The following is an 18,061-nucleotide window of genomic DNA, read 5'->3' on the forward strand; positions in this document are numbered from 1 at the left end:
TTATTGTGGCCAAGGTGGAGAGGCCATGTGCTATAGAGCATGACAAACAAAATGTGTAAACTTTTTAACAGAGACTTTTTGATAATTCTATGCAACATGAGGTTTATGAGAAAAGTGCACTTATGACAAGAACATCATATGACCTGTCCAATATGGGCCCTTTGATTTTATTAAAAATGAAATTACCGTGTTTTAGATGTTCATTATTTTTTATATTATATTATATTATATTATATTATATTATATTATATTATATATTTTTACATTCTATTAAATGTTTCAAATATATAATCTGTAATTATCTGGATTTTTCATGGTAAATCCTATGTTAGTTTATTTTATTTATGCCATACTAGAAATATAGAAATGGTTTTATGTTGGTTCTTTTAGGTGCCTAAGGCAAAAGAACTGTTATTAGACAATGCTAAGATTAGAACCCTTATCTCTCTGATCCTAAAGACCTACTTTTCCGCTTCTCTCTCTTTCCCACCCGCCTCCATCTTCCCCTTCCTTTATCATGGTTTCAAAGACACTAGTAGAAGTTATGAAGTCTATTATCTACCCTAAGGAAATATTGTGATATTTGGTGACAAGAAAGCTACTGAGATTGATGAAGGTAGTTGGGAATAAGCAGACTTTATAAATCACCTTTGAGCCCACTCCAGGAGATAGCAGATAACTTCCCAGAATTCATCCATTTTACTGTTTGTTAACACTCCTGTTTTATGAAGAAAATGATACAACTAGAAAAAATCAGAAATGTCCATGGTAGCAATCTTAAAGATGTGGGGAATAGGTGACATTTCGGTAACATTTTGTAGATATCAGTAGACAATGGAAAGTAAGATATAAATTTAGCATGGATGTGCCAAATTTCGAAGACATTTGAAGACAAGCAATTTAATAAATTTACCCCCAAAATATAATATAAATAAAAGAGAGAAGGCTAAGAATGGCAACTTAGAGATAACTGTATTTAATGAATAAGGAAGAGGTGCCATAGATAGAGAATAGAGTGATTCTCGAATGGGAAAAATGAGAGTAGCATATTTTCAGGAACAACTATTAATCAGGTCAAATACTTCAAATTTGGGGTAAAGCTAAGTTTGGTTTAATGAGACAAATATATCTTGCATTTAAATATTTTTTTAAAAACAAAAGTAAAAGAGGCCAGAAGAATGTTTATTTTTAGTTTGTGTGAAAATAAAATGCTAAAATTTCAATTGATTATAAAAAGCATTAACAGTTGTTTTAACAAAGGTAAATAAAACTCTAGCTAGTGTTAATTAATTCAGGTCACTATAAGTAATAGCCCTGATATTCTCAGTGATGATCAAAGTCACTTTAGAATAATATATATGAAGTCTATTATTTCAAAAAGGAATGTAAACAAGATGTCAAAATTTCAGGATAGAATGACATTAGAAGGAAAATTAAAGAAATTAAGGATGTTTACTGAGGGAAAGAAGACATAATAAGTGATATGATGAAAGGATAGAGCAATGGTTTTCTAACATGGCATTTATTCAGTAATTATTTACCAAATACCTACTGTGTGAACAAGACTGCCAAAATCTTATCCTCAATAATCTTAGAGTGATTCATAAAATAAACATATTAACAATAGCAAAAAAAAAAAAAAGGCAATGTGGTAATACATGTTATCAAAGACAACAGGGCAATGAGAAAATGAGTGATTAGGGTGCATGTTACATTGATACTATACTTAAAGCAGAGCTTTCAGAGGAGGTAATCTTTTGCATAACACTAAAACAATGAGAAGATACTATATTAGTTCTCGAGGGCTGCCAAGACTGTTTGGCTTAAACAACAGAATTGTATTTCCTCACTGTTCTAGAAGCTGGAAGTCCAAGATTAAGGTGTGGGCAGGGTTGGTTTCTCCTGAGGCCTCTCTTTTTGGCTTGTAGATGGCTGTCTTCTTCCTGTGTCCTCACATGGTCTTCCTTCCAGATGAGTTTGTGCCAAATTTTCTCTTCTTATAAGGACACCAGTTACAATGGATAGAGCCTATCCTAATGGTCTCATATAATCGTAATTACCCCTTTAAGGGCCTGATTTCCAAATACAGTCACATTCTACAGTACTGGGATTAGAGCTTCAACAAAGGAATTTTAGGAGGACACACTTCAACCCATAACAGCAGCCATATGAAGAACTGGGAAATAATATTCCAAGCAGTGAGAACATCTATGAGAAAGGACTATGTTTAACATGTCAAAGGAATAGCAAGAAGGATCTTGTGACCAGAGCATAGCAGGAAGAATGGCAGATAATGAGATTGAATTGGTAGCCAGAGATCAAGTCACATAGGGCTTTAGAGGGCATGGTAAGGAGCTAAGCATTTCACTTTATTTAGAGTGGGAAGCAAGCATAGGGGTTAGAAGACTTACATAATCTGAATTATGCATTAATGGGCCCTTTGGCTTCTCTGTGGATGGTGGAGTATGGGCAACAAAATGAGCAAGGAGATTGTTTCAAAGCTGCTACCTTAAGTAGCCCAGACAAAAGAAGATGTTGTCATAGACCAAGAAGCTGCCAACTTCCTGAAAAGTGGTCATATTATGATTTAAAAAAAATTAGCCAATGAGGCAGAGGATAGATTAAATTTTGGATGGGAAGGAAATGGAGGAATTAAAAGTTGTCATTTGGTTTTACTTCAGCTTTTAAATTGGAGACAGAAGAGACATTCTGGATTACTGTAGGTTACAGTTTACATATCAGTCCTTATTAAGTAAACTGTATAAACATTGATTTAATAAGTTTAGGAAAAATTTTCAACTGGAATTGTCCAACAATACAACGGGTTGTCTTATGAGGAAACAAGTATCCGTCACTTGAATTGAACAAGTTGAGCAAAGTGGGAGATTAGAAGAAAGCTAATCCTTTCTGATTTTAAGACTGAGAGAAATCTTTCTAGGAATAATGTTAGCAATGACTTACAGGCTCATGGATATAAATATTTATTGTGATTTGACTATCATAAATTACTGATACCAGTGCTTTGGGGAACAAATTCCAATGGATAAATATCATCAAGGCAACTGAGTGTCAGAAGATCAAAATTTTAATTTCTAAAATATATCATGGAAACAGTTTCAATTAAACCATTATGAAATCAATTTGTATTTTCTATTAGTGTAAGAAAAGTAAGCTTATTTATCAAAGTAATATTAATGGTATATTATTGAGAACTCAGAGGTTCTATATATCATAATCTTACTTTAATCATTATTAAAAATTTGCATCATGCTGTGCACCATTAACTAATGAAGTGGGCTGAGATAATCAGGTTTCATTGTGGCCCCAGAGTGGAATGTTCAAGTTCTGTCAGTACTTGAAACTGAAGACTGATGGCACTGCTTGGGGCAACCATCATAAAATCGTGTATTAGGACCACAGGGGAGTCTCTTTATCAAGCAGAATAGAAATACAGGATATCCTACAAACAACATCAGGGAGTATTTAAACAGTTTGTTTGTCTCTGGGGCATAAAAACAGAAACAAAAATGCAATTTTTGACTGTCTTTTCAGCTTGCATTCTATTTGGCTCATCAGAAGGTCCCTGTGAAACAACCCTGGTTACCTAGTGTTGCAACAAACTTACTAATGCACCTTTGTATTGGACTTTCGTCCTCTGTCTTGTTTTTCTAGTTCTTCTCTCCTGTTCCTTTGGATCAATTCTTAAGTTAATGGTCCACAAACACTTGCTTTTCAATGGTGGTGGGTGGAGAGATGCAAACTCAGTCTAAGAGTTATTGTACTGGAACTGACTATTGAAAACAAATCCTCAGAATGGGATTCTGGAACAGAATTACTCACCAGCCAGGCAGCAATGTGGACCCCACTGCTGATGGTAAGTGAGGTGGTATTAACCCCTTCAACAATAGCATCCCATTTACTAAAAAAGCAAAGGATAGATAGGGAAAGAGTATAGATGCTGTGTGACACACATGTAGACAAGTTAGACTGGATTTATTATATGAAATTGGAAAACAACTTCCCCAAAGGGCTTAAATAAAACTCCTTTCAGCGTAACAACAAGGAAAGTATAGGCGATGAGAATCAGGCATCATTGAGCAGCTCAGTATGTCTGATTTTTTTTTTTAAGATTTAATTTACTTATTTGACAGAGAGAGACACAGAGAGAGAGGGAACACAAGCAGGGGGAGTGGGAGAGGGAGAAGCAGGCTTCCCATGGAGCAGGGAGCCCAATGTGGGGCTCGATCCCAGGACCCGGGGATCATGACCTGAGCCGAAGGCAGACGCTAAACGACTGAGCCACCCAGGCGCCCCCAGGATGTCTGATTTCTAAAAACCAGGGTTAAGAACATATTTCCCTAGTATCAATGGGATTGATAAGATATCAGAATGGCAATGATCATATGGTACTACTTATCTATCAAAGATAAGGTGGACTTCATCACTGTAATGGACCTCATCGTCAGAATGGCAATCAAAGTGCCTTGAACTATAGGAATCTGTGGTGATGGTTGGTCAGTCATAATGATCCTAGTGGTGAGAGAGATGAACAGCTGTCTAGAGTGGTTTTGAATTATATAACTAGGAAAAATCATAAACTGGCAATGGAGGGCAAACTTCAGCTACCAAAATGGAAATTTGTAATTCTTTACCAGTTTCTAGATCTAACAAGTTCAGGTAAGTAGAACCTAGTGATTAAAGGAAAGGCTGCAAAGCTATCACCAGTAGACACGATCAGTATTTTTCAATCACTTCCCAAAGAGTTCTAGTGCCATTTCCTAATGTAGCTGTGCCAAGGAAAATGCATAGATCTTTAAAGACTTTAAAAGTCATGTTTGTGTAGACATGATTTCTGAGAAGTTGCCAGTGGCCTGTCCTCTTGTTCAAGATCTGGCAAGGAAGGAGATTAGAATATAATAGATGAAAAAGTCTGAGAAGGTGACACCAGAGTAGGCACAGAGTCCATGGATCTTTGTGTGTGTCTTATGTTAGTGCCCGTCAGAGAGAATCTACCTCAGAAGAGTTGCTCAGGAAGTATGTGGGCAAGATAAACACAGTCTGTGGCTATCAGCCAACCTTTCTCCCTGACACCATAGTGCTTTTCCAATAGGCTCATGGAAGAGTTAGCCGTAGAAACAGGAGTGTGTGTGAGAGAAACACAGTATCAAAGCCTGCTCAACAAGATGCGCCTTCTCACCAAGACGCTGTTAATGCTGAATGCCAACAGTGAGCCATTTTTTTAATCATGAAAAAAAGATATATGATATTTATAGACCAGGGGCTCATGACATTAAAGTTAGATATACTTCTATGACAGATTGTTTAAAAGATGGTTTGTACAGACTTTGAAAATAAGTAAAGATCACTCACTATATTTTATGGGCCATAAAAATGAAATCATACCAAATAAAATGCAGTCCCTTTATTTTGGTAAAATTACCAAAACAGTAGAAGACTGGAAAGCAATATAATTGTGTTATATGCCTCTATGAGGAATATTTCTACCTGTTTCCTTAAGATCCTAAGTGGTAATTTCGTAGTCAAAAAAGGGTATATGATTTCAGTAGACGAGCCATTTTTAGTGACAAAACTGGACTCATCATATCCTGGGACATGACTTTGAAAAATGTGGTAATGATGAAATAAGAAGTCTACACTAACAATAGGACCCAAAAAAGGCCAATTTACATGATGAAAAGGAATGAAGAGTTTGTATAGTTTTGTTTTCTTTGAGTGACATAGATGAAACTTGAAAAGAAATTTAAAAGAGTAAATAAAAATGAACTTTAAAATTATAATTATTTCTTGGGGCACCTGGGTGGCCTACGTTGGTTTAGCATCCGGTTCTTAATTTCAGCTCAGGTCATTATCTCAGAGTTGTGAGATCAAGCCCCATATCAGGCTCTGCAATGGGCATGAAACCTCCTTAAGATTCTCTCTCTCCCTCTCCCTCTACCACTGCCCCTCCCCCACACTCGCTCGCAAATTTCTTTCTCTAAATATATATATAAACTGGAAAAAAAAAATCTTCATTTTTTTTTTTCCCATACCAGTGTTGCTTAATAGGAGTTAGAGATGGGGACTAGGTACCCAGAGGAAAAGATCCACTTTCCAGAGCAAAATTACTAAAGCATGAGATATTAGCTATGCTGTATTTATTAACATATATTACTAAAATGCATTGAACAGGATTTACTGTAAACCACCTTCTAAGAATATTAACAAACTCTCATTTTCATTAAGCATTCCTGTAATAACGTGTCAGGATGGGAAAAATTATGTTCTAGGGAAATATCAAAAAGCAATGTCATTTGAATAATATCACTATAGTAATATTGTTTCTATGTGTCTGTATCTAATGATTCTGACTGCTCAAAATTATTCAAATGCACAGGGATTTTGAGTCTGTTTTGTCTATGTTTTATTTTATCATGCAAATAATCAATACAAGCCCTACCTCATGACTCAGACTTTCAACTAAATATATGTTATCTTTACAGTGTTTGGGTGATGTAGTTGGTTAATCATCTCTTGGTTTTGGCTCAGGTCATGATCTCAGGGTCATGAGATTGAGCCCCGTGTCAGGCTCTGTGCTCAGCATGGAGTCTGCTTAAGATTCTCTCTCCCTCTCCCTCTGCCCCTCCCCACCTCATTCTCTAAAATAAATAAATAAATCTTAAAAAAATAAATAAATATATGTTATCTTTATAAAAAAAGAAGCAGGTAAGAGATAATCAACTACATATATGTAACAAAATGAAATTATTTATTAAAAGTAGGTCACATTTTAACCTTTGTATATACGAGCTATTGATCCTACTTAATTAATGGAGCCATCTATAACTTTGGAACAGAATTTCCCTCAAGGGTTATACAAATAATTAATTTTCATAATATCTTACAATTGTGATTATAAACATAATGTTTAAAAACGAATAATGCATTGGGGCATGGAAGACACTAATACAAATATGTCCTTTTTAAATTCTTTGTTGTTTAATTTTATAGAAATTGCTCGGAAACAATTTAAAAATTGGCAAAATAGCTACAGTTTTAAAGCTATAGTTGCTATTAGAATATAAAATGTTGACATACCATGTCATTGTTCATAGCTATTAGAAAATCAATAGATATTTCCCAAAAGGCAATATAATTGTTGTAACTTGAAAACTCAAGTTTATAAGTTATAGATCATGAAGACTTAATTAAATGCATTTATTTTTTAAATGAATGCTTTTTATTAGCAAAAATACACATTTCACTGTTTTTTTCATGCAAAAATAATGAAAAATTCAGAGATTTAATCAGGGACTTATAGGAACATGATCACTTTTTTTGTTTTTGTCATTTTTTCTTTCAACATCCTAAATAAAATGTGAAGTTTAATAAACTTTTGTCATTGTTATTATCTTTTATTTTCTATAATTTTTATGTGGCACCTTTATATTTTTCTTATGCCTTTTTCTTTTTTTTTTTACAATTACAGCTGTGCAAGAAGTTATTATAATTGAAGTGTTTAAAATTTATATGGCACTTTTTTGTCTTATTTGAGTTATAACTAATTAAATAAGTAATTAATTCATAACATCTCTAAAGCAATGCACAAGCATTTCATCTGAGTTAATTACATAAATTAAGAAAGTAAAGAGTATACTACAGAAATATAAACACTGCAAGATGATCTAGTCAGATGGAAGTGGTTCCATTAAGCTTGCAATTAATCTGCTAGATACTATAAAGTGTGTAAAAGAGGAATAAACAAAACAATAAACAGGGAAAACAAACAGTTGAAAGTTCTTTTAGAGTGTGTGTGTCTGTATGTGTGTGCAAATTTGCACAAAATGACAGTACTCTTATTTACAAATAGTTTTCTTCATTATAGTTGTAGCGTTAGGACAGTTAATATATGTCTGATTATTTAAAAAGTAACTGGTCGCCCAATACATCGATCCTGAGCAGGACATAGGTAATACCATTCTGAAAAGAAAGTCAATCTTTAACTTACATCTTCCATACAGTAATATATGCCTAAAGATATCTATGTTCCTTAGCACTCTCTAAATACTGCTGTATGTAATTGAATTTTGATAATATTCAATAATGAGAAAACCCTGATTTTCCAGCATTGATGTCTTAAAGTACCTGAAGCAAAATACCTTGACATGATCATGAAATGTTCAAAAAGAAATGAAACAATGATTTCAACTAGACTATATTTTATGTTATCACTTTGTCAGGAGGGAAATATGGTGACTGTCTGTGAAACTTTCAGATAAAACCAGACATAATATAGCATCAAAAATTGTATAATTTGTGTCAACACAAATACATTTTATTTCTTACATATTTTAAGCTCATTGCATGAAGAAAGTGAGATTCATAATGATTTGATAGCTATATTAAAATATAATTTGGAAAAATGTGCCCAGTAAGAGCTCGCTATTGTTGGTTATATCTAGATAAGTCAGTATTGTGGTATGCTTAAGTCATTCATTCTACACATATTTAATGACAATATCTCTCTATGCTAAGTTCATTATATGTGCTGAATAAAGGCAAAGTATGGGCCCTCGGAGTAATTCTTTGTTAAATTATATTATCTTTGTTATCTTATTAAATCTTTGAGGCATGTAAGAAATTTTGAAATATCTTGATCAGTTTATTTAAGAAATGCAGAGGAAGGGCTAGTATCCAAAATCTATAAAGAACTTATCAAACTCAACACCCAAAAACCAAATAATCTAGTTAAGAAATGAGCAGAAGACATGAACAGACATTTTTTCCAAAGAAGACATACAGATGGCTAATAGACACATGAAAAGATGTTCACTCATCATCAGGGAAATACAAATCAAAATTACAATGAGATATCACTTCATGCTTGTGAGAATGGCTAAAATTAACAACACATGAAACAACAGATGTTGGCAAGGATGCAGAGAAAGGGGACCTTGCACTGTTGGTGGGAATGCAAACTGGTGCAGCCACTCTGGAAAACAGTATGGAGGTTCCTCAGAAAGTTAAAAATAGAATGAACCTATGACCCAACATTGCACTACTAGGTATTTACACAAAGGATACAAAAATACTGATTTGAAGGGGCACATGTGCCCCAATGTTTATAGCAGCATTATCAACAATAGCCAAACTATGGAAAGAGCCCAATAGAATATTACTCAGCCATAAAAAAAGAATGAAATCTTGCCACTTGCAAGGACATGGATGGAGCTAGGGTGTATTAAGTGAAATAAGTCAAAGAAAGAAAAGTCAAAGAAATATGATTTCACTCATATGTGGAATTTAAGAAACAAGACAGATGAACATAGGGGAAGGGGGGAAAAAAGAAAGAAAGGGAAGCAAACCATAAGAGACTCTTACCTATAGAGAATAAACTGAGGGTTGATGGAGGGAGGTGGGTGTGGGATGGGGTAAGTGGGTGACAGGTATGAAGGCGGGCACTGAGTGTTGTATGTAAGTGATGAATCATTAAATTCTACTCTTGAAACCAATATTACCCTATATGTTAAGTAACTAGAATTTGAATCAAAACTTGAAATAAAGAAATGCAGAGGAAGGATTGTTGAACTACCTAATACAAAATTACTAGGAAGTCCTTGCATAGGTTCATTTTACTTAATGAACAGAGAGAAAATGAAGGAAAAGTCCATTATTATCCTTAAATTCTACTTTGAGTCCCTCCCAAACTTATTTTCTATAACCTCACAGATAGAAAGGCTAGAGCCACGTTAAAATGAGCCAAAAGAAACTGAGTGTAAGCCTTTTTACAGGTCTTGGAGATCTGATAGTGATTAAAGAATTATTCAAGGATCATTTGACTATACATTCGTTGCAATGTGAGCTGATTTAAAAATATAACCTTGGATTTACATGTAATCTCACTGTGTTACTGTGTATCCCCTGTTCTCAAAAACAGATTTGTATTCTCTGCATCTCATTAGTCTATGATGTACACTTAAATTTAATCATGAAATGTAAAAATATCAGTTGTGATTATTTACTAGTATTTTCACTGCTAAAATTTCAAGTGCTGTGCTAAGTACAGAAAAGATCAAGAAAATACAGAATAATGGAAAAGCTATAGGAACACTGTAATTTAATGAAATGTATATTTCACATCCTAGAAATTTTGATAAAAGTAAAAGTAATAAAATAAGTGTGAAGTATAATGAGTTTTTAAAAATAATTTCTGATCTCAGGAAGCAACAGAATCATTAAGAAATACAGAAATCATTTTTCTGTATAAAGCACACAAAACAATCCTAATTTGAAGGAGGAGTTCTAAGGGCCAGTGGAACAGATGTGGCGTATAAAATCTGGGCTGCATATTACTTTATTCATTACTTTTTGAAAATAAAACCTCTGTGGTCTTATAGCAGATACACTATTCAGAAAGCTGGAAGAGGGTGCTTTGGGCACTAGGATGGAATTTTGGAAGACGTATAGTTTCTACCTGGCATAGAGACAGGGTCATATAGCAAATTTGGTATATTCCCTTTAGTGCCACATCTTTACCAGACATGGAGAAGACATAATACCAAAAGAAAATTCCCTTTAAACATGACAGCATTATCCCTCGGACCATTCTCATTCTTAGTTTTTGGAAAAATTTGTATTCTCTCTAAAAACCGGGAAAAGATGATATCCATATTTCATATACTTGAAGAGATTTCTACAAAAGGGAGTACAGATGTGACCAGAATGACAAATGGACTTAACACCCCCCACAACTCCCTGTTTGTATATGACAGTTGTTCTTACTGGGAATGTGGGCTGAATTCTAACTAAAACTCATAAACTGCCTTACTTGGAAGAATGAAGGCTGGGTATGTGTGTATGAGAAGCTTTGTGGGAATGTGATGTTGGAGGACAAATTTGAATCTTACCTGCCTCTCTGGAACACACATCAGATATTGGAGAGCATACCAAACAGGATTCCTCCTATGTGCACTAGATATAGACAACTGCAGCTATCAAAGGATAAACAGCATTTTGTTTGTGGTGGTTCTAGGTTGTCACATCTTACCCAGGGAAGAATTTTAGAACAAAAAGCAAAGGCTCCCTGTTTGTAGTGCTTTTGGGTCTCATTCATTCTCACATTGCTGTGTCTCTGAATTGATGAGGTTCAACCAGTAAAGTAACCGTTCTCACTTTTCTTAACCCATATAATGTGTTATAGAACAGCTCAATACATGAGATTACCTAATAGACAAGGATAAAGATAAACGATAGAAAAGAATAAGCAAACAAGGTAAAATTACCAGATATGTAACAATAAGGGGACTACCCTGTGGAAGAATAGATTCTTTCCTATGGAATAGAATTATTTCAAGGAATAAGAAGGCATTTTAGAAAACAGCTAACTGTTTTTGAAAACATGATTGGAAAGGATATTACACCAAGAAACTTACAGTACATTTCAAGTAATGAACTAGAATCCTGAAATAGGAAAGACTTCATAGAGACAGAAAAAATGATGTTAAATTAAAATAATAATAGTTCAAAATAAAAGCAATGAAGGACAGTTGCACAGATTTAAAAAGAAGTGGAATATATGTCTCAAAATTTCTATTGGAAATCAGAAAAATTATTTAGTTATTCATTCAAAGAGAATAAATTCTATATAATAATAATTGGAAATAAAATAAAGCTAAAAATAGAAAGTTTTAAATAAGACAGAAGATTAAATCTATTAATTATGACTATACAGGAATCAGGTAAAATTACCTATGAAAAGACAAAGATTTCCAGATTGGATTACAAAGTAAAATAAGTATATGGCATTTATTAGAGACAAAGTGGAATAATAAGTTTAAAAATAAACTTTAAACAAATCTTTTTTATTTTTTTATATTTTTATAAAGAGTTTTATTTATTTATTTGACAGAGAGAGAGCACAAGCAGGGGGCAGGGGCAGCCAGAGGGAGAGGGAGAAGCAGGCTCCCCACTGAGCAGGGAGCCCGATGTGGGGCTCAATCCCAGGACCTTGGGATCATGACCTGAGCCAAAGGCAGACGCTTAACCAACTGAGCCACCCAGGCATTTTTATGCCTAAACAAATCTTTTAAAAAATATTTTATTTTATTTATTTATTTATTTATTTATTTATTTATTTATTTATTTGGGAGAGAGAGAGAGACAGAGACAGAGAAAGGTAGCAGGGGAGGAGCAGAGAGAGGACAAGCAGAATCCATGCTGAACACAGAGCCTGAAGTGGGGCTCCATCCCAGGACCCTAATATCATGACCTGCACTGAATGAATACTAGAGTCAGACACTTAACCCACTGAGCCACCCAGGTGCCCCAACAAATCTTTTAAAAAATTCCCTTATGTAAGTCAGTATTAATATTTAATATCAAATAAAGAATAATTTAGGAAAAAGTAAATAAAATGAGGTGCCTTCCAAGTTTAATAAAAAAAATGCATAAGAGCTATAACAAATTATAAAGCACTAGTGCAAAACAGGTAATAGAAAGAAAATTTAACCAAAGCAAGTGTAATGGAGAACTCTAGTTCACAATTTATCAATTCTTGACAGATTAAAAAAGAGTACAGAGAATTTGAATTATATAATTACTAAAGGACATTTAATATATGTATTAAATTTGGTGTGCTACACACCTAGAAGAAACATTTTTTTTTCAGAAGCCACAAAACATTTTCAAAAATTGATCATACCAATTCAAATGTAGAAATAATATATCACAGTTTCTGACACTGTGATAAAGCTGGATAATACAATTTTAAATGATCAAAACAAAACAGCAAATACTGGTAATATACTGTATATATGTATAAATGTATATCAATTCATGTATATATGTATATATATATATATATATCAGTATCTGAAATAACTCAAAGAGAATCTCAAAGGTACAATTGCAGGTTACAGAGAGTCTCCAACTTACAATGGTTCAACTTACGATCTTTGATTTTATGATGGTGTAAAAACAATTTGCATTCAGTAGAAACTGTAATTTGAAAATTTTCAATTTTCAAAGTGATATGTGCTAATCCTATGCCTGGCCCATGAAACTATCTAAGGGCTTCCTCAATTTGCTTTTCCCTTCCTCCTCTGGATATAAAGTTTGATAAGGACTGAAATAATGACTTATGCAGCCACACCATAGAAGGAACTTGGGCCCCTGCATAAAGCTCGTAAGACAACCACTCTGCAGACTTCTATACCCAGTTCCACTCCAAATACCTTCTACAGTTGGGCTAGTATGTATTTAGAACTGTATTTGTCACAGGTCCTTGGTATACCCTAAATAATGAACAAGAAACAAAATATTATATTAAGCAATAAAATACAGAAAAAATCATTTCTGTATTTAGGAATACAGAATTTGACATTCTAAATTAAATACCACTACATTAAATAAAGCACCAAGTAAAAGAATCATATGCAATGAGCAGGTGGAGTTTATTCTAGAGGTTTATTTGTAACATATATGTAAATATTTAATAGACAACTCCTCTTATTTTTGTGACAGGAATCTTAAACTAATCAGGTTTATAACTAAACCCTTTTTTTTCTCTCCATATCTGCTCCTCCTTCAAGTTTTCTCCTTCCTTGTAGGTTTGCTTCCATTTTATCAATTACTCGAGCAAAAATGATGGTTTCATCCTTGACTCTAGTTTTCTCACATCTCACATTGTCAATAGGTAATGTTCTGTTCTACTTGCAAAATTCTTCCGGATTCTGACCATTTCTTACAACTTCTCAGTCACCACTCTGTTCCAACATACTCCCATATCTCACCTGTATTACTTTTTATTAACTAGCCCTCATGATTCATCCCTTGCCTCCGGGAGCATGTTCAGTAGTCAGAATAATCTTCTAAATATAGGTGAGATTGTCATTCATCAGTTCAACGGTTCCTCGTTTTATATAGAATAAAAGGAAACATCCTCTAGTGCCTGCAAGGACCAATGGGATCTGGACCACTACTCCATTCTGTCTTTTGGACTTGTTCCCCTGCCTCTCTCCCTTGATTGAGCAGGCTGTAGTAATTGCTCTCATTGCTGTTTCACTAATAAGCCAACCACACTCTTTGTTTAGGACATTTGAATTCGCTTCCCTGTCTTAAATGTTCTTGTAACCTATAGCCACATTTCTTACTCCTTCCTTTAATCCTATCTCCAGTCACCCTGAATAAAATAGCTACATTTTTCTTTATATACCTCTTATTATGCCTTTTTTTCTCCATAGGAATTATCAGTACCTGACATATTTCCTACTTACTTAGATGTCTTCTTCACCACTACGGGGTAAGCTCCAGGAGGCAAAGGACTTTAGTTTCTTTAGTTGAGTAAATGAATGAGGAGAAAGAGAGTTTAACATTAGTGAATCAATTAACATAATTTGTCACAACAATAGATAGAAGATCAAAAGAGAAAAATCTTATGGGATGAAGAACTGGAAAGATACTAGACAGAATTAATTTCAGTATTAACAAAGACTATATCAGAATTCTTCTTTAATATGATAATGAACATCAATCTTAAAAACTAATGTATTAAGGAGTACTGAAACAGAAAAAGAATTCATTTAAATTTCAGAAACTAGCTAAAAATGTCCCACTTAACACTAAATTTAACATTTGTCTGAAAGTTATATAACCAATGCAATATGGGTCAAGAACATAAATAAGACACAACTCACTATTTTTACATATGTTAAACTAGGAAAATCCAAAAGTATTAACCGAAAATATATTAGATATTTTGGGAGAGCAATTGGAAAGATCTTTACTTTCTTCCTTTTTTCTGTTGACCAGGATTTTGTCACCATAACTCTAAACTGCTTATCGGAGTCTCCGATGTCATTCACAGTTCCAGTTAAATGGCTGCAACAATTTCAGACCTCACAACTGAAGACAGAAAGTGTCTATTCAGGTAGCTTCCAGAAGTATCCTGCAACTGTTGCTTCATCAGCATTCAGCGGGTCAGTAGAGGGTTTCTGGACAAATCTTAATATCAGAGTGAATGGGATGTGCTCATTGGTTTAAACAATTTGTGGGGTCCACTAGTAGAACTAAAACCACATGTGCTGTGTTGAAAAAAGTTTGGGCACTCCAAAATCAAACTATTTATTTTTTACAAGAGGGATATTAATATATGAGGTTATGAAAATTGGTGATGTATGCTCTATATTTAATAATTGCCTTTAAGTACAAAATTATAGTCTCTCCTCCACAAACACACCAGAACAGAGAGATTATTCAATTTTATTCCCATAGCCCAGGGGATAACTGGTTTCTGAGCTTGTATGTTTCCTTAATGAATAGTTTTCATCAAAAATGTGAAACACTTAAAATCTGTCTTGAATAAGATTAATTTCCTTGACAATGTTAGTTCTGGTGAATAAATATTAGAGATTTTTATAACAGAAATAAAGAAAAAACCTTATGTAAATCCATACTGAATATGAAGTATAAGAAAGGCAAAAATTATCAATTTCCAGGCCAAATATAATAAAATGGCTTTCAATTAAATTTTATAAGGACAAAACAATATTTATTATCTAAAGATTTGTTTTAGAACTCTGCATTTCTCTAGGTTATATCAAAGAAAAATAATATCTTTATATTGTAAAAATGGGAAACACAAAGCAATGCATTCAATACCAGTGGCTTACCTGAACATGGTATTATTGGTATCATGGAATAATGAAATTCTCCCAGGTTGCATTCTCCTTCATTAAGAAAGTTAATAGAAATTCATATATAAAAAAAAAGTAAATACAGGACAATTATATTAATTTAGACTGTGGCAGAAGTAATGTTCTTAATTATTTTTTCCTTGAAATAGTCTATAATAATACATTCATTATTTAATATTCAAATTTATATTAATATCTGGATATAATGTTCATTTTAAACTTACAAAACTACAGTAAACTGGTCAAAATATTCCCCATCTGAATTAAACTTACTACTGAACTAAAACTGTATTTTACTTAATTTGAATATGTTGATGCAATCAGCACTATTATGATTATTCTTACTACCGTCACCACAACCATCACATTTTTACTCTTTTTACTATTACCAGTACTACTATTACTATAGTATTTATTGCTCCACTATAAAACTGTGGTTATTCATTAAACAATTCAGACGTTTTCTTAGTTTTGTAGTGATTTCTCTCAAGCTTCTCAGATCCCATCATTCATCATTTTACATGGTAGAGGGTGCAGAGGAAAAAGCAGTTAGGAACGCACAAATCTTGGCCAGTTAATAGCTAGATAGCTTTGTTTTATTTTTATTTTTTTTTTACTTTTTCAATATTTTTTATTTAAATTCAATTAGCCAATTTATAATACATCATTAGTTTTTGATGTAATGTTCAATGATTCATTAATTGCATATAACATCCAGAGCTCATCACATCACGTGCCCTCCTTTTTTTTTTTTTTTATATTTTATTTTATTTTATTTTTTTTAAAGATTTTATTTATTTATTTGACAGAGAGACAGACAGAAGAGCACAAGCAGAGGGAGTGGCAGAGGGAGAGGGAGAAGCAGGCTCTGCACTGAGCAGGGAACCCGATGCGGGACTCGATCCCAGGACCCTGAGACCATGACCTGAGCCGAAGGCAGACGCCCAACCATCTGAGCCACCCAGGTGCCCATCACGTGCCCTCCTTAATGCTCATCACCCAGTTACCCCATTCCTCCACCCACCTCCCCTCCAGCAACCCTCAGTTTGTTTCCCGGAGTCAAGAGTCGCTCATGATTTGTCTCCCTCCCTGATTTCTTCCCATTCAGTTTTCCCTCCCTTCCTTTATGATCCTTCACGCTATTCCTTATATTCCACATATGAGTGAAACCATATGATAATTGTCTTTCTCTGCTTGACTTTTTTCACTTAGCATAATCTCCTCCAGTTCCATCCATGTCAATGCAAATGATGGCTATTCATCCTTTCTGATGGCTGAGTTATATTCCATTGTATACATGAACCACATCTTCTTTATCCATTCATCTGTCAAAGGACATCTCGGCTCTTTCCACAGTTTGGCTATTGTGGACACTGATAGCATGAATATTGGGGTGTGTGTGCCCCTTCTTTTCACTACATCTGTATCTTTGGGGTAAATACCCAGTAGTGCAATTGCTGTGTTGTAGGGTAGCTCTATTTTTAACATCTTGAGGAACCTCCATACTGTTTCCAGAGCGGCTGCACCAGCTTGTATTCCCACCAGCAGTGTAAAAGTATTCCCCTTTCTCCACATCCTTGCCAACATTTGTTGTTCCCTGACTTGTTAATTTTAGCCATTCTGACTGGTGCAAGGTGGTATCTCACTATCATTTTGATTTGTATTTCCCTGATGGCAAGTGATGTGGAACATTTTTTCATGTGTCTGTTGGATAGCTTTGTTTTAGTAATAAATTCTCTCTGAGCCTCAGTTTATTCCCACATAAAATGTGATAACTATGTATCTTTTAATTTGGTGAAAAAATAGTAGGATAATGTATATGAAATATCTGTATCTAAGAAATGATAAAAATGATCATGTATATATTATGCTTGAGGATCAAGAAATACTAACTCATTTTTTTTTTTCTTACCCAAGCAGTGACCCTCATCTTACTGTGCCTTTTAAAAGATATTCTTGATATGGTGAGTTTTCCTATTCTTTCATAATTTTGTATGCTCACATTTGGGTATTCTCTGGGTCCATTATATTTTTCTTGGAGAAAATAATCTGAATAATAGCTGATGTAATATATATTCATTAATAACAGGACATTTTGCAACAATTCAAAGTTATAATGAATTTAGCATTTATTCTCTTTGTATATATAAAGTCTTTCTTTCAATAAAAATCACTGTTAGTATCCTCCAGAAAAATATGCTGAAATATTTTAGTGAATTGTTATTGGCTTCATGACACTAGCCAGATTTTGAAGTTTATCTTCCTAGACTCCTAATTCTTTAAGGATAATTTACTAAGCAAATTAGTAGTACCATAGTAAAGAGGTCATATATGTAACAATTTTCTTTTTCTGTCTGCACAAAACAACTAAT

The 18,061-nt window shown here is 33.8% G+C and overlaps 2 long non-coding RNA genes across 2 annotated transcripts in view; one reads left to right on the top strand and one right to left on the bottom strand.

Annotated features, from left to right (window-relative positions):
• LOC145721447 (uncharacterized) overlaps nt 1-18,061 on the top strand; it is a 269,281-nt gene that overhangs the window by 167,407 nt on the left and 83,813 nt on the right. The gene's annotated exons all lie outside the window — the stretch shown is intronic.
• LOC115937636 (uncharacterized) overlaps nt 15,666-18,061 on the bottom strand; it is a 575,287-nt gene continuing 572,891 nt past the window's right edge. Inside the window, exon 5 of the long non-coding RNA XR_014145122.1 lies at nt 15,666-15,722. This is a non-coding gene — a long non-coding RNA (uncharacterized LOC115937636). The remainder of the gene's footprint in view (nt 15,723-18,061) is intronic.

This window comes from Leptonychotes weddellii, chromosome 5 (genome assembly GCF_054177405.1).
Source record: "Leptonychotes weddellii isolate Sample4059 chromosome 5, ASM5417740v2, whole genome shotgun sequence".
Classification (NCBI taxonomy): domain Eukaryota; kingdom Metazoa; phylum Chordata; class Mammalia; order Carnivora; family Phocidae; genus Leptonychotes; species Leptonychotes weddellii.